Consider the following 15,674-nt stretch of genomic DNA (forward strand, 5'->3'; position numbering starts at 1 on the left):
TCTGTCTCTCTGTCTCTCTCTTTCTCTGTCTCTCTCTGTCTGTCTCTCTCTTTCTTTCTCTGTCTCTGTCTCTGTCTCTGCTTCTCTGTCTCTGTCTCTCTTTCTCTCTGTCTCTCTGTCTCTGTCTCTGTCTCTGTCTCTCTGTCTCTCTGTCTCTGTGTCTCTCTCTGTCTCTGTCTCTCTCTCCACGTAAAACCTTAGCTGATAATGTTTGGGGCTTACTTCCAGAATCTGAATCTGGTTTTCTTCACTCACACGATTAGAGTTATTAAGTGTGTGCTGCTTTAGTATTTTCCTGCTTCAGCTCTCTTTGCTCTGTCTCAATTTCTCCAACTTTCCTAGCTTTCCCTGAACTTGTAGAGGTGCAATAATATTCCTTTGTGTTTATAACCACAGTTTGTTCAGCTAATAATAGCTCATACTAACTAGGATTTACGTAGACCTTTACAAATATTTGATCGCCACCACAACCTGAGGTATTATTATTATACTCATTTTACACATGAGGAGGTTAAGTGATTTGCCCAATGTCACATGGTGTCTGTGATCGGTTTTGAACTCAAGGCTTTCTGATCCAGTTCCATTATTCTATCCTCTGTGCCACCTAGTTCCCAATTCCTCAATCAATGGGTACATAATTTGTTTCCAGCTTATTGCTATCCCCCCCACAAAGGATTGCTATGCATATCTTAGCAGATGTGGGAACTTTCTGTCATCTACATTCTTGGGAGTAGAATCTCAGCAGTGGGACCTCTGGGTCAAAGGGTAGGAATATTTTTATAACTTTTATTGAATAATTACATATTACTTTCTAGAATGGTGGAACCATTTTGAATGACACTAGCAAAGCATTAGCGTGCCTATTTTCCTACACCCCTGCCATCTTGCATTTCAGCATCTTTTACCATCTTTGCTAGGTGGGCATTATATTCATTTGAATTTCTCTGTACTTTTTTTAAATGGTTGCCGGTGGTTTGGGATTATTCAAGAAATGACTGTTCACATATATTCACAGACATGAGAACAATTACTAGTAGATACGTCTATTGGAGAATAGTTTTTATTTTCATTCATTTTTGTTAATTTTTTTTACAGGTTTTAGATGTCAGATTTTTATTCAAGCTGTCGATGCAAAGGCATCTTTCCCCATAGCCTGTATCTTTTCTTTTTATTCTGGATATGCATTTGCTTTTTTTTTGTTTGTTTGTTTGTTTTCTGCTTTTTAGTGAGGCGATTGGGGTTAAGTGACTTGCCCAGGGTCACACAGCTAGTAAGTGTCAAGTGTTTGGTCTGAGGCCAGATTTGAACTCAGGTCCTCCTGACTTCAGGGCCAGTGCTCTATCCACTGTGCCACCTAGCTGCCCCTCAATAAGTACTCTTAAACTTGCTAATGTTGGTGTTTTGCATTGTTCATGAAGACAAAGTAAACACTTATAACAAAGAAAAGTCCACAAATTTCCCCGTGCCCAGAGAAAAAGGTTTTAGGCTTCTATGAAGGAGGTCAAGGGGAGAAAGGAGATATAGAATTGTTGCTTGGGGGCATCTAATCTGGAGGATAGGGGGAGAAGTGCCAGCAACAGGGCTTCTGTCTTAACATATCTTGTACCTGACCAGCCTAAGTAGTTTTGCTCTCAGAGTCCTGGACCCTTTCTCTACAGTGGTTATGTCTGCCCGGATTTTCCCTCTCCCAGCTTTGTGTATCTTCTACTCAGGAGGTCAGGAGCTGTGTTTCTCTTCAAATAAGCTTCTAGGACTCAACAAGCTGACTTTTAAAGGTCATCAGCAACGTGGCCCTAACATTCCCAAAAAGCACTTCATAAAACACCTCATAAAGAGATTGGGCAGCTAGGTAGGTGGTGCAGGGAATAGAGTGCCAGCCCTGGGACTGGAGTCAGAAAGACCTGAGTTCAAATCTGGCCTCCGACACTTCCTAGCTGTATGACCCTGGGCAAGCCACTTGACCCTGTTTGCCTCAATTTCCTCATCTGTCAAATGAGCTGGAGAACGAAAGCTGTATGACCCTGGGCAAGTCACTTAACCCTGTTTGCCTCAATTTCCTCATCTGTCAAATGAGCTGGAGAACGAAATGGCAAACCAATATCTCTACAAAGAAAATCCCGAATAGGGTCACGAAGAGTCAGACACGGCTGAAATGACTCAACAACATAAAGAGATCATCTGATATGGGTTTATTTTTGCAGTTAGCTTAATACCTGATTATCTGGTCCTTTTTTTCCCATGATTAGATCTGGCAAAGAGCAACTACCTACACATGCTTGTGTTAAAAATCACACCAAATTCCTTGAATTATGCGCAAGGGAACTAGCCTATGAAAGTCCAAGATCTAATGACAAAAGTAAGGGGCAGATATTTCACTACAAAAATGCGACCATGTCTCATCTCTTTACCATGTGCCAACAAGTCCTGTGATTGAATCAGGAAAGGAGCCATGAATGGCCAGGCCCTTAGGTGGCCCTAAAAAAGTTGATGGAGTTTGAGAGGATCCAGCCATGCACGAGGAGAAAGGGAATAAGCATGTATTTAGTACGTACTAAGTGCCAGGCACTGTGGTAAATGCTTTATAAATATTATCTCATTTGGTCCTCATGATAACCCTGTGAGATAGTCGCTGTTATGATAGTGTCATTTTATGGTTGAGGAAATTGAAGCAGACAGAGTTTAAGTGACTTGTCCAAGCTCACGTAGTTAGAAAGTGTCTCAGACCAGATTTAAACTCGGGTCTCTCTGACTCCAGGCCCAGCTCTCTTACTGAGCCTCTTAGTGACCTCTAGTAGCTTTGTGCAATGTGGCCACCGCACTTATCCCAGAGGATAAAGGCGGGGTGGGGGAGGGGAGGAGAAGGAGAAGAGATTTTCTTCATTTCCACCCTCACTGGCCGTGGTGTCTGACAACGGAGCCTTTTGCTCAGTAAAGAACACTCCAGTTATTGGTTTGTCAATTTGAGAGAGTTCAAGGCTGAGTTGAGAAGGAGCAAGCATGCACACACACCCACCCACCCACCCACCCACCCACACACACACACACACTTTTTGCTCAGAAATGGATGTGCAATCACTCAAGGGTGGAGCAGCTAAAGGAGGATGGCTTCGAGTGGGGAGATACTGGAGGCCGGGAGGCCACTTGGGAAGGCATTGGAATAGCCCAGGTGAGAGGGAATGAGGGCCTTAGCTCGGGTGTTTCTGTATGAGTGGAGAGAAGGGAAAATAACCAAGGTATGTTGGAAAGAAAGACAGGAATCCGATTTGTCAGCTGATGGGATGTGTGGGGTGAGGCGGAGGAGAAGGTGAGGATTGAGCTGATGAACCTTGGATCCCTCTGGAGGGATTATGGAGCCCTTCACAGCAAGAGGGACGTCCAGAAGAGGGGGGGGCTTGGGCAGAGAGATAATGGTTCTGCTTCGGGTATATTGCCTTGGAGATGCTCATGGGACATCTGGTTTGAAATGTCCAAGGGGCAGTTAGTGATGTGGGATTGGCAAGAGAGAGACTCCAGTTGGATAAATAGATCTGGGATCCATATGCAGAGAGAGGCTAATTGAACCCATGGGGGCTGATGAGATCACCCAGTGAGAGAAGCGCATTCAGGACAGAGCGTGGGGGAGCACCACCAGTCAGTGGAAGGGGCTTGGGTGGAGATCCCACAAATGGAAAAGGGGATGTGGGTCAGCCAGGAGCAGTGCCTAGAGAACGGGGTCCTAAAAGACCTTGTGGTGGTGGTGGGATTGGATCCAGGAGGATGCCAAAGCTTCAGGGGCCTCAAGAAGGAGAGGATCCCGAAGAAGCCATTTGATCTAGCGATGAGGAGGTCATCTGTAACTGTGGAGGGAGCAGCTTTCGTCAGAGGCCCGGTAGCAGGGTCTTTAGTAGCTAGCGAAAGCAGAGGAAATGAAGAGGATATCAGCTGTACGTGGCTTTGTCCCTTTTTTGAGTCATTTACAAAGGTACTAGCAGCTGTGGGTAGAAAGAAAAGCCTTGTGTATAACACGGCTTCTGAGGGAAACCAAGGCAGGGTTGAGAAGGAAGGGTCTTCCTGACGCGGTGGCCGTGTCGTCCTCGTCCCTGTGAGAGAGAGGGTTGGACTTTGGGAGAAATAAGGAGAGGAGACGGGCAGCAGGTATGTATCCCGGGCCAGGCGCTGTGCTAAGCTTCGGGTACACAAAGAAAGGCCAAAACAGTCCCTGCCCTCAAGGAGTTGACAGTCTAATGGGAGAGACGCTATCTAAGCTGTGTACGCACAAGATACATTCTTGTGGACAGTAGATGGATGGAAGTGGGAGACCAAGAAGAGCCGTCTGAAGAAGGTAAAATTTGAGCCCAGGCTCGAAAGGACACTGGATGCTCAGGAGAAGACTCCCTTCCACTCGCTAGCTGTGTAGCTGGAGGCAGAGCACGTCCTCCCTGGGAACCTCAGTTTCTTCATCCGGAGAAGGGGGTGATTATGCTGGATAATCCCTTCATCTCCTCCCAGCTCGGAGAGTCCATATTTACTTTCCCAGGTCCCTTTCTTGGTCTGATGTTCGATAAACCAATAATCCAACGTTGTATTAAAAATCGGCGTGCCCAACCAGGAAAGCTTAGCTCTAGAGGGGAGGAGATAGAACAGAGACATTGCCCCTGCCACTTTTAGGCCCTGCGGGGCCATCATCGTGGAGGGGTCCTCTGCCGCCACCTCCTCCTTCATCCTGAGTGTCCTGAGGCTCTCTTATTCCGGCCACTTTCAGACTTCCCACTGATCTCCAAGGGCAGTGACTGGTAGCTCAGAAGAGTAAGATCTCCTAGCGAGATTTACATTTTATGGGAATATAGGCAGATGCAGGGTGGGAGTGGGAGAAGATGAAGGGTTTTCTACACTTAAAACAATCTGCATTTGCTTTGAATTCCTAAGTGAAAGCATCTGTCCAGTTTGATACCCTCATATGGCGGGATGTACCGGAGCCAGATCACTGATGAAAGCCGGTTGTTAAATTTTCAGGGGGAGCTACTATACTTTGATAATCAGTAACTGCTATAAATCAGGCCATAATTTATTGTCTCGTAGATTGTCTAGATCTAAGAAATTGATGGAAAATGTGTTAATAATACAGGGCCGCGAGGTGGCACTGCAGTGGACAGAGTTCAAATCCGGCCTTAGACCAGTGATCCTGGGCAAGTCATTTAGCTTGGTTTGCCTCAGTTTCATCATTTGTAAAATGAGCTGGAGAAGGCAATGGCAAACCTCTCTAGTATCTTTGCCAAGAAAACGCCAAATGGGGTCATGAAGAGTTGGACACAACAGAACAGCAACAAATATTAATAATGCAGCTTTTAATGTAAAAGTGTGTCTCGTGTATGCCCTCCCCAAGCCGGTTGTTAAACATTTACTAGCATACCCTTGCTTAGGTGTATTACCCATATTCTCAGATGCTTCCCTATGCCAATCAGGGCTCTCATAGCTACCTTTTCACCATTGTCTCACCCTGCTAGAATGCAAGCTCCTTATGGGCAGGGACCATCTCTTTTGCTTGTATATGTGTCCCCAGCATGTAGCACAGCATAACTTGGTAAACAGTAAGTGCTTAATAAATGCTTGTTGCTTGCCTGCCTGTTACACAGTGCAAGCTCCCAGGGATTAGGGCTCTCTCTCTCCCTGGAGGGCTTCGAGCTGGGCCCTGGGACCATTCACAAGGGATGCTGTAGAGGAGATTTCTGGGAGCTCTGGGGTAGGATGGGCCAGGCTTTGAGGTCCCCATCAGCTCTGGGATTCTATAACACAGGGACCAGGTCTATTTTTAACATTGAATAGACCTTATCCTAGTTCCTGGCTCAGAATGTAAAATTATTAAATTACAGGGACTTCAGAGGGCACCTAGTCATTCCTGGTAAGCTATAGCCATCCTATCATTGTAACTGGAAACATTTCCATGAAAAATGATCATAGAGAGAGGCTTCAGAGTTTGCAAAGCACTTTATGTAAATTATTTAATTTGATCCTCACGGTAACCCTGTGTTGTTATCCCCATTCTGCAGATGAGGAAACCGAGGCTGAGAAGGGTCAAATCCTTTGGCCAGGGAAGTCTTCCTGACTCCAGGTTCCATGGTCTTCCTCCACATATGATGGTTTAGTGAAGTGGGAAGAATCCTGCAGACAGAATCTGCCCCTGCCTGGGTTCAAATTCCAGCTCCGGCTCTTCCGATGGGTGGCAGATTGTGCAAGGTGCTTCCCCCTTTTTGGATCTGTTTCTTCGTCTGTGAAGTGAGGTGTCGGGGTTGAAAGACTTCAGAATGCTTATCAATGCAGTGACCAACCGTGACTCCAGAGGACTGCTAGCGAATCATGCGTTCTACCTCAGAACAGAAGTGGTGGACTATGGATGCGGAATGAGGCATGCATTTCCAGATATGGACATTGTGTTGATTTGTTTAGCATACTAACATCTCACACGTCCTTGGCATTTTACACTTTACAAGAGACTCCTGTAAGCAGAAGGCATGACTGGTCGCTGCATTGATAAGACTTTTGAAGTTTTTCAAACCAAAAGTTTCATTTTATAGATGAGGAAACTGAGGCTCAGACTTCCTACCCAAGGGGTCCAGGACACCAAATAGGTGAATAACTCTTGCAGGGTGAGCTGCACCTTTGGGAAAGGCCTGAATGCAGACGTGGAAGGATGCTGACTTGAGGAAAAGTCCGAGGGGGCGAAGGGGCCAGTCAGGAGAGTGGCAGACGCAGAAGAGGAGGCTGATCAGGGTTCCCGCTTCCTGCCAAGCTCCTCGAGAGGCTAGGCCTGGTAGAGCCCCCAGAAGGGTCCGGTTCTGTCTCACCTCAGCCTGAGTGTGCTGAGACGTAGCTGAAGCCCCAGGACACAGCAGGAGAGAAGGAGAATTGAGAAAAGCGGGCGTTAGCTAAGATCAGGTAAGAAAATATTTGGGAAAAGTGAACACCTGCGGGTCTGGGCTGAGGGAAAGGGCTGGCGGAATGACTGAGTCATTTATGGGCGATTTTGAAAACTTCCAGAAGCCTGGAGAGGAGCCAAGACATCAACCCGGCCTCTCCGAGAAGGAGAAAAGACGGATGATGGATTTCCTAGAGCCTTTGAGAAGTTCCCTGGGGCAGGCGGCTGGGGCAGGGGTGCTTGGCCCTCTTCTCAGCACGGTTCTTGCCCCCAGTTTTGGATACGTCCGGTACCTCAAGTTAGGTGGACTGATCACCTAATTCAATTAGTGGAAAGGGTAAGGGCCTGGAGCCCAGAGATCTGGGTTCAAATCCTACCTCTAACACTACTTTTGTTACCATGGGGCAAGTCCATTCATTTCTCTGGCCTCAGTTTCCCTCCTCTGTAAAATGAGGATGAAATGTAAAATGCTGTTTGGTTTTTAAAGCTCTTCACACCTGGCCCCATCCTACCCTTCCAGGCCTCTTATTCCCTTCCATGTTCTCTGTGATAACAGCTACCCAGGCCTCCTTGCTGCGTGCCCCGACCCTGGGCGAGTCACTTAATCTCTGTTTGCTTCAGTTTCTCCAGCTTGGGGTGGTTATTATTATTATCCCCCAAATGGGGCAAACAGAGCACTACCTTGCGGCATTGTTGTGAGAATCAAATTGGTAAAAAGCACTTAGCGAGGTGCCTGGCACACAGCAGGTACTTAATTAATGCTTATTCCTTTCCCTCCCCTTCCCACCAATCCAATTCAATTCAATAAGCATTTATAAAGGGGCAGCTAGGTGGCGCTGCAGTGGATAGAACCCCAGGCCTGGAGTCAGGAGGACCTAGATACCAATCTGACCTCAGACATTTACTAGCTGTGTGACCCTGGGCAAGTCACTTAATCCTGTTTGCCTCCGTTTCCTCATCTGGAGAGAGAGATGGCAAACCACCTTGGTATCTCTGCCAAGAAAACCCCAAATGGAGTCACAAAGAGTCGGGCATGACTGAACAAAAACAACACCAAAGCATTTATGAAGAGTCCCATAATTGGCTCTGGGCTACAAAAGAAAGAGTCTTTGGCCTCAAGGAGCTGGCGTTAATGGTTCTGTGCCCCCTGCCCTTTGGACCGGAGGAGCACCCAGAGGCCAAGCCTGTAACAGCGAATGCAAGCACGGTAGAGAGGAGAGGGCGACGCCGGTGTGGACCGGCGTCAGCGTCCACAGTAGAGAAGAAGCCCGGCCTCGAGTCGTCAGAGGACCGGAGTCCCAGTACTAAGCCTGCTGCTCACCACCTGGGCGGCCCTGGGCAAGGCCCTGCTCCTCTTGGGGCCTCAGTTTCCTTATCTGTACAATGAGAGGATTGGGCTAGATGACCTCTAAGGTCCCTTCCAATTGTGAATCTGTCATCCTGTGGGATCTCCTTGCCGAGGACACTCTTTGAATTTGCGATCTGGAGACTGACGTGAATTGAAGGTCGATTACAGACCCAAGGGTGTTATCTACCCTCCCCTGGAGGCTGAGGGGCCGCGCGGGCCAAGCAACCTAATCTGTGTGTTTCCTGGAACTCCCGGGCTTGGAGTGGCCTCTGTATACCATCTGGGGGCTGCCTGGGCTGGGAGACGCTGCAGATGTGAGGTCATGTGGTGGATGATTTATTGTGTTTTCTTTTATTGCCTTTATTGATTCCACGCCTGGATGGAAATGCCGTATCCAGTATCTAAACACTTTCGGTCTGTTCCTGTGGGGGAGTTGGATTCATTGGGTCAGGGGCCAGGGAAATACAGCAAGTTTGCAGAGGAGGCAGGGTTCCTTATAGGCCTGGGACTGGAAGCCAACTGATCAGATAAATCCCACCCCTTCGATTCACCCCATTCAAAGCCCGTTTCCTTTGGTGGGACCAGCTGGCCCTGGAGCTCTGCAGACAGGGCCCATATCCGAGGAGGATGTCCTTGAAATGATAGAGAGTCATTATCCCTGCGACTTTAGATGGCCATTTAGGGCCTTGTAAAGTGCCTTCCCAGCTGGTATCTCATCGGATCCCATCTGACATAGGTTGTATATGTATTGTTGATTGCACTTTACAGAGGAGAGAATGATTGGAGAGATGAAGCAATTTGTCCAAGGCCATAGGGTTTGAAACATAAGGGGTGGGCTCTTTTAGCTGGAACTAAAACGTTCTGTGCCTTACAAAGGAGCTGAGGCTTGAATTGCTCACGGGCAAAGACAATGGAGTCACTTGGAAGACATAGCCTGAGTCACTCCTCTGCCCTCATCTGCAGTAAGGGGTCCAAGCTCTGGGGGAGTCAAAGAGAAGGGGCTTCTGCCAATCTTAAACAAAGGGTCTTTGCCCTTCCTGAAAGAGCACAGTGATGTTCCAGCTGAAGAGAAGGCAGCGCCACCCAAAAGCTGCCCATTGAAGACTGAGCCTGAGGAGTCCAGTGGACCGACCGATACAGGTGGGCGCCTTGAGGAAAGCCCAGTGGTTGAGCAATATTCATGGCTCAGCGAGGGAGCAGTTGCCCAGTGGTCACTTGACCTGCTCATTCCAGTCTGGGATGGTCCAGCAGTCATGCCAAAAATGTTCTACCTTCTCTTGTTTCCCGGGTTTCCTTCAAGACTCAGCTGAAATCCCACATTCTTCGGGATTCCTTTCCAAGTCCCATCCCTCCGAATGCCTTCCCCCTGAGAACACCTTCTATCTGCTTTGTATACAGCTATTTACGTGTTCAGACTGTATGTTCCTTGAGGGCAGGGGCTGTTTTTTGCTTTGCTTTGCATCCCCAGCTCTTAGTACAGTTTGTGGCACATAGTAAGCACTTAATAAATGCTTGATGACTAACTAGAAGGTCCAGTTGAGCCCAAACAGCTCAGCAGCTGAGCAACCTGCTTGTCCTAGCCCAGCAATGGAGCTGATGGTTCAATGCTTTGTGAGAATCCAGCTGTTGGTCAAGGGGGTGACTCATCCATCACTTATATCCTGCAGCAAACTCCTAGTACCCTCCAGAGAAAGAAAGACCATGAAGGACCTGCAATTCTAGAGTTGTGACTTGCCTTGGCCATATATGTTCTTTATACTTACAACTTATTACCTTTGTACTAGAAGCTTATGTTGTTGTGTGTATTTGTGGGAGACTGTGCCTGATGGTTTGGAGGGAAATGATTTGTAACTATCGCTTTTGCTCTTTTATTTGAGTAAAATACCTTTGCTAAAGAACTATGTCTACTGACTGATTGTTGAGGGGAAGTGCGCTGGTAGGGGCTTGTAAGCTACCAGTTAGGAGGATAACACTCATGAGGCTCGCCTAGGACCCTCAGAATAGGAGCAGCTGTCAAACTGGTAAATTTGGGGACTTTACCAACCAGTGCCGGTGCAGGGTGAGGGACTGAGCCCAGAAGGGAACTTTTAGTCTGTGCCAAGCCCTGTGTTAAATGCTAGAGATACCGGAAAGAACTTTGGAATCGGCGTCAGAACAGCTCAGTATGAATCCTAGCTCTGCTCCCCGCTCCTACATAATTGTGGCCAAATTGGGGCCTTTATTTCAAGGGAGTTGGACCCACTGACTCACCAATTCAGTTACCCAAGCATTTATTAAGCACCTACTGTGTCTTTTGTCCTCGTAACCACAAAACCTAGCAAAGTGCCTGGAACATAGTAGGCACTTAATAAATGATTGGCGATTGAGCGATGGATTGATCTGCATTCGTAAAGGGAGTTTGCTCACTGCCAAGGAAATCAGAGGTCCGGTCCAAGATAACGGTCGTCACCAAAGAGTAGCCCCCATTTATATGACATTGAAAGGTTTGTAAAATACTTTATCTAGCACCTGGGCTCGGGATGGGAAGGTAAAAGAAAGCAATCCCTTCCCTGAAGGAAGACAAAAGTCCTGAGAGGTGGAGATGAGGAGGGAAGGCATTCCAGGCATGGGGCACAGCCTTTGCAAAGGCACAGAGCTGAAGGAGGGGATGTGCAGTGCAGGGAGCAGCTAGTGGTCCAGCTCGTGTGGATTGTTGGGTGAATATGTGTGTGGTTTGTCCCATGTGGAACAAGGCCGGTGAGAGCCAGATTATGGAGGGCCTTCAATGCCAGGCTGAATCGTTCATATTTCATCTTTGAAGTTACAGGGAACCATTGAAGATTTGTGAGGGAGGGCAGGCTGCAGCAAGCCTCACTCTTTGGAAGATTTTCCTCCTCTCTGAAAGTCTGTGCTCTGGAGAACAAACCCTTCATTCCAGTCTTCGCTTCTCCAGAAGACGCTCTTTCAGTTTTTGCCACAAGAGGTCAACCCACTGAGAAATTTCATACAGGCTGCCCTTCTCCCAGAATCCAACCATTTTGGCAAATGCCCCAGCAGACCCTACTAAGAAAAGATCTAGTCCCACAGACCCCCCAAAGATGAACGTGAAAGAACCCAGCGCCTTTATTTCCAGTCACTTCTAATTGAAATGGAGCATTTCCTATAGTGTTTAAAAATCATGTTTCTGTGCAGGGCTCCTTCAAGTTTTGCCAGGCTGTCCAAGGGGCCCACGGCTCAAAAATGGTGGGGAACTCCTCACTGAGCCTCTTTCTATCAGAGACCTCTTCATTTTGTGGGGTAAGGACTACCATTACCCCCATTTTACAGATAAGGAAACTGAGGCAGGTGAAGTGACTTGCCCAGGGTCACACAGCTGGTGTGTTTCTGAGGTGGGAATCAAACTCAGTTTTTCTAGACTACAAGACCAGCACTCTAATCACTGAGGCACCTAGATGCCTAGGTCATATGGCAACATGGCCAGTTTTTAAGAGGAGTTAGGGATGTGTGTAGGGGGCCATACTTGGTCTCTGGAAGTTGGCTTTATGAAATAAGCTATGTATAATATTTTGCAGACCTTATTGTGCCTTAAAAATGGGAGCTGTTCTTATGATCATGATTATCTTGGACATAGGGAACTTCCAGTGAGAAAACCCCTCTACCAGCACAGATCAGTCTATCACTCAGTCGATCGATCGCTAATCATTTATTAAGTGCCTACTATGTTCCAGCTACTATGTTCAGCTCAGAGCCACTGATGCTCGTGTCTTGGGCACGCTGAAGAAGGTTCAGACTGTTTAGAGGCAGTTGGCTTCCTGGTGTCTTTTCCCCACCACCCCCAGGGGTCTCCTCCCTTCTCCCCTCTCCCCAAGAATCCCCCCTGAAGCGGGTCAGAGCACCACAGCACTAGGGTTGGCAGGACCTAGAGAACAAACCCTTCATCAGACAGAAGAGGAAACTGAGGGCCAGGGGAGATTGAGTGACTTGCCCAAGGTCGCGTAGGTAGTTAGTTACTCAGTCTAACTGGCTTATTTTTCAGAGAAGGAAACAAAAGTCCAGAGATGTGGAATGATTGGACTAAAGTCATCCAAGGCAGGATTATAACCCAGGCCCTCTGACTTCCAATCCAACACTCCTTCTACTCCACCGTGCTAATTGCATATTGCAGACAATTAATGCAAAAGAAATTCAATCTGAGTTCTGGTTTTGGTGGTTACTGCCTAGAGGACTTTGGGCAAGTCACTTCTCTGGCCTTAGTTCCTTGATCTTTAAAATGGGGGGGTTATACTAAATTCTCTCCTGTCATCATCATCATCATGAAGACCATCACCATCAATATCACCGTCATCACCACCACCATCATCATCACCACCACCATCATCATCACCATCACCATCATCATCAGCAACACCATCACTATCATCATTATCATCGCCATGAAATTGTAGGGGCTACAGCTGGACAGGACCTTAGAAATCATTCCATTCAACTCCTTCATTTTACAAATGAGGAAACTGAGGCCCAGAGGAGAGAAGGGACTTGCCCAAGGTCACATGGGTAGAAAGTAGGGAAGCCAGAATTCGAAACCAGTTCCCCTGACCTTCAATCCAGGGTTTTTTCCCAGTACCCCATCCTGCCCCCTCTATGAGTCTGCTTCAGACGTGGGATAGCCTAATGAATGGGAGATGGTTCCTTCCTTTTTCCCTCATTCATCTCTGATCCTACACTGTCATGTGTTAGTTGATGTTTCTTGTATGTAAGCCTTGCCTCTCCAACTGGAATGTAAACTCCTTGAGGAGTGATTGATGTTCCTCAGCCTGGCATTTAAGGCCTTCGACCATTTGGCTCCCACCCACCTTTCTAGTCTAATTCCGTATTCTTTTTCACACGTTTTCCATCCCAATTAAACTGGCCTGTTAGCTGTTCCTCATCATGACCTTCCATTTCCCACCTCTTTGTCTTTGGGCACGAGGTCCCCATGGCTGTAATGCCCTCCATTCTCACCTCCACCTTGCAGAATCCCTAACATAGTAAGATGCTTAATAAACGTTCATTGACTGCCTGACTTTCTTAGTAGCCACACATGCTACCCAATCCCTTTCCGGATTGTCCCTGAGTAGCACTCTTTCTCTCTTGAAATGACTTAGTATGGACTCACGCTTTTGTTTCCATGTATCAAATTCCTCATTAGGCACAGGATGGTACTGGAAAAAGAACCTGGAAGCCAGAGGACCCACTTCTGATGCTTACTCTGTGTGTGTGTGTGTGTGTGTGTGTGTGTGTGTGTGTGTGTGTGTGACTTTGGGCGTGTCACTTGACCTTCATGGGCCTCAGTTTCCTCAGCTGTAAAACCAGATGGCCTCTGAGGGCCCTTCCAGCTCTGAATCAGCTCTTTGAGAGCAGACATTTTCATTTTTGTCTTTGTAGCCCCGGCCCTTAGCACAGTGCCTGCCATGAAATAGTGAACGTTTGTAAATTTGACTTGTCGTCTTGGTTTGATTGAACTATACCTTTTTAATTCCCTCACAGTGCCTGTACAGAGTGCTATCTATTTCCTGATGTATTCCTTGGCCTTACCCATCTGTAGGCAGAACTGGATCTAGGTAGAAGTCGGCTGGGTGAGTCCCAGCACCTAAATGTGACCACCTTTCCATTCCTTTGCCTAGAGTTATCTTGACAATTCTGACTCTGTAGGCCTTGGATGGAATTGTCCACTCTGCTCTCCATTGTTCTTTCAGTAAGCATGTCTCTGGTGTAAGAGAGGGTAGAGCCTTTGCAGGAGGCACAGTACTATCCCCTGGGTGGGACCTTGAATTGGTCTCGTTGAATTGCTTGAGAACTCCTTTGGAAGAGGCTGGAAGAGGCCTCCTGGTTACTTGCCGTCTAGAGCAAGTCAACAAGTCAAGTGAACCAGCATGTACCAAGCACATACAATGCACCAGGGGCAGTGCTAAAGAGCTCCTCCACCCCGCTCCCCTCTGGTCATCTGGTTGTGAATCCTTCCTTCTCAAGTCCTAAAGAAACTCCGATTGAAGCTCCCTTACCTGGCTGGTATTGGGTACTCAGTGCCATTGATAACGTAGATGATATCAGGCAAGATGTGGATGGAGTCACAGCTGACGATGTACTGCACGTGGAGAGGGTAGAAAGGAAGGAGGGGGCTGAGACGCTGGACAGGGCTTACCTTCCCTTTCCAAGAGACTCACAGAGCGAGCTCCAGTAAACAGCAGTCTTACCTCCCCATTGGAGTCCTGGCCGGCCCCGTCTAGCTCTGGATGTTGGCGATGACGCTGGGTGGGCCAGTCAGCAGAGAGCTCCCTGTGTCCACGATGCTCCGACAGCCGCCTTCACAGCCAATAATCACGCCATTCATTGTGGTGCTAGGAAATGGGGAGATGCATTTGCAGCCTCGGGCTCCACTCTCCAGCCCTTCCCTGGACTCTTCGGTTTCTCATTGGTGAGCATTCACCGTAACTAGCCCACCCCGGGCCCTCTCTGCTGCTACCTCCTGGCCACGGGCGTGCTCTCATACCACGCAGCACTGTAGGTAGTGCCCCAGCTCGCTCCCTTTCCACCTCTTGCTGTGGGCTCAGTGATCAATACCACCGTTCTTGGAAAGGGGTTTATCAATGGATTGATTTGATATGAAACCACACGATCACGGGGCCCAAGATGTGCCTGCTCTCTCTGGCCCATTCCCCACGCTCTCCAGATTCTCCCTTTGGCAGAGTCCAGACGGTTCTCTCCCACATAGGCCTCAGCTCTTCCTAACTTGGGAATCCTCCATCGCCCCAAGCCGGGCTCCAGTTCTATGACGTTGTTCTAAGCAGGACGGAGTCTCTTCTAACGTCTCCTTTCCAGCTGATGTTTTAGCTCCTGCATCTCATTATATAGTGTTGCTCTGTTCTGCTTCATTCTCCTTCTCAGGATTTGGGGTTTCAATGTTACTACAGTATCCTCCTCCACTCTCTCCCCTCTCTCCTGAAATGGTCATCACCTCTCCTAGACTCAGCCGGTTCTTCTATTCTCCTGCTCAGTATATTCCTGACACCCCCCCCCCCAAGTCCTTGTATCAACGTCCAGCTTCCCAGGCACAGAGCGAAGACTGTCCAGGGGGCAGACTGGACCAGGAGTGGATGGTATTACCTGTCCAGAGAGATCTGCCAATATCTGGGATTAGAGACAGGTACCCAATTGAGGTTTCCTTGATAGTAAGAAGGGCCTACATCCCCATTCTGCCCTTCTGCTCATCCCTGAGAGGGGGAAAGGAAGGAAAGGAGGGAGTCACCAGGAGCTCAGTGGATGCTTAGTAAAGATTCTGCTGTTTTGTCATGAAACTTTAGAATTGGAGCCCACCTTAGGACGCTGAACTTAGAACATCAAAGCTGGAAGGGCCCTTAGAACACAGAATATTAGAGCTCAGTGGGACCTTGGAATACAGAACGTCAAAACTGAAAG

The 15,674-nt window shown here is 47.9% G+C and overlaps 1 pseudogene; it reads right to left on the reverse strand.

Annotated features, from left to right (window-relative positions):
• The window catches only part of LOC114040712, a 33,938-nt pseudogene that overhangs the window by 11,481 nt on the left and 6,783 nt on the right, over positions 1–15,674 (reverse strand).

The sequence above is a fragment of the Vombatus ursinus genome, unplaced genomic scaffold, assembly GCF_900497805.2.
Source record: "Vombatus ursinus unplaced genomic scaffold, bare-nosed wombat genome assembly UNPS02013931.1, whole genome shotgun sequence".
Lineage (NCBI taxonomy): Eukaryota > Metazoa > Chordata > Mammalia > Diprotodontia > Vombatidae > Vombatus > Vombatus ursinus.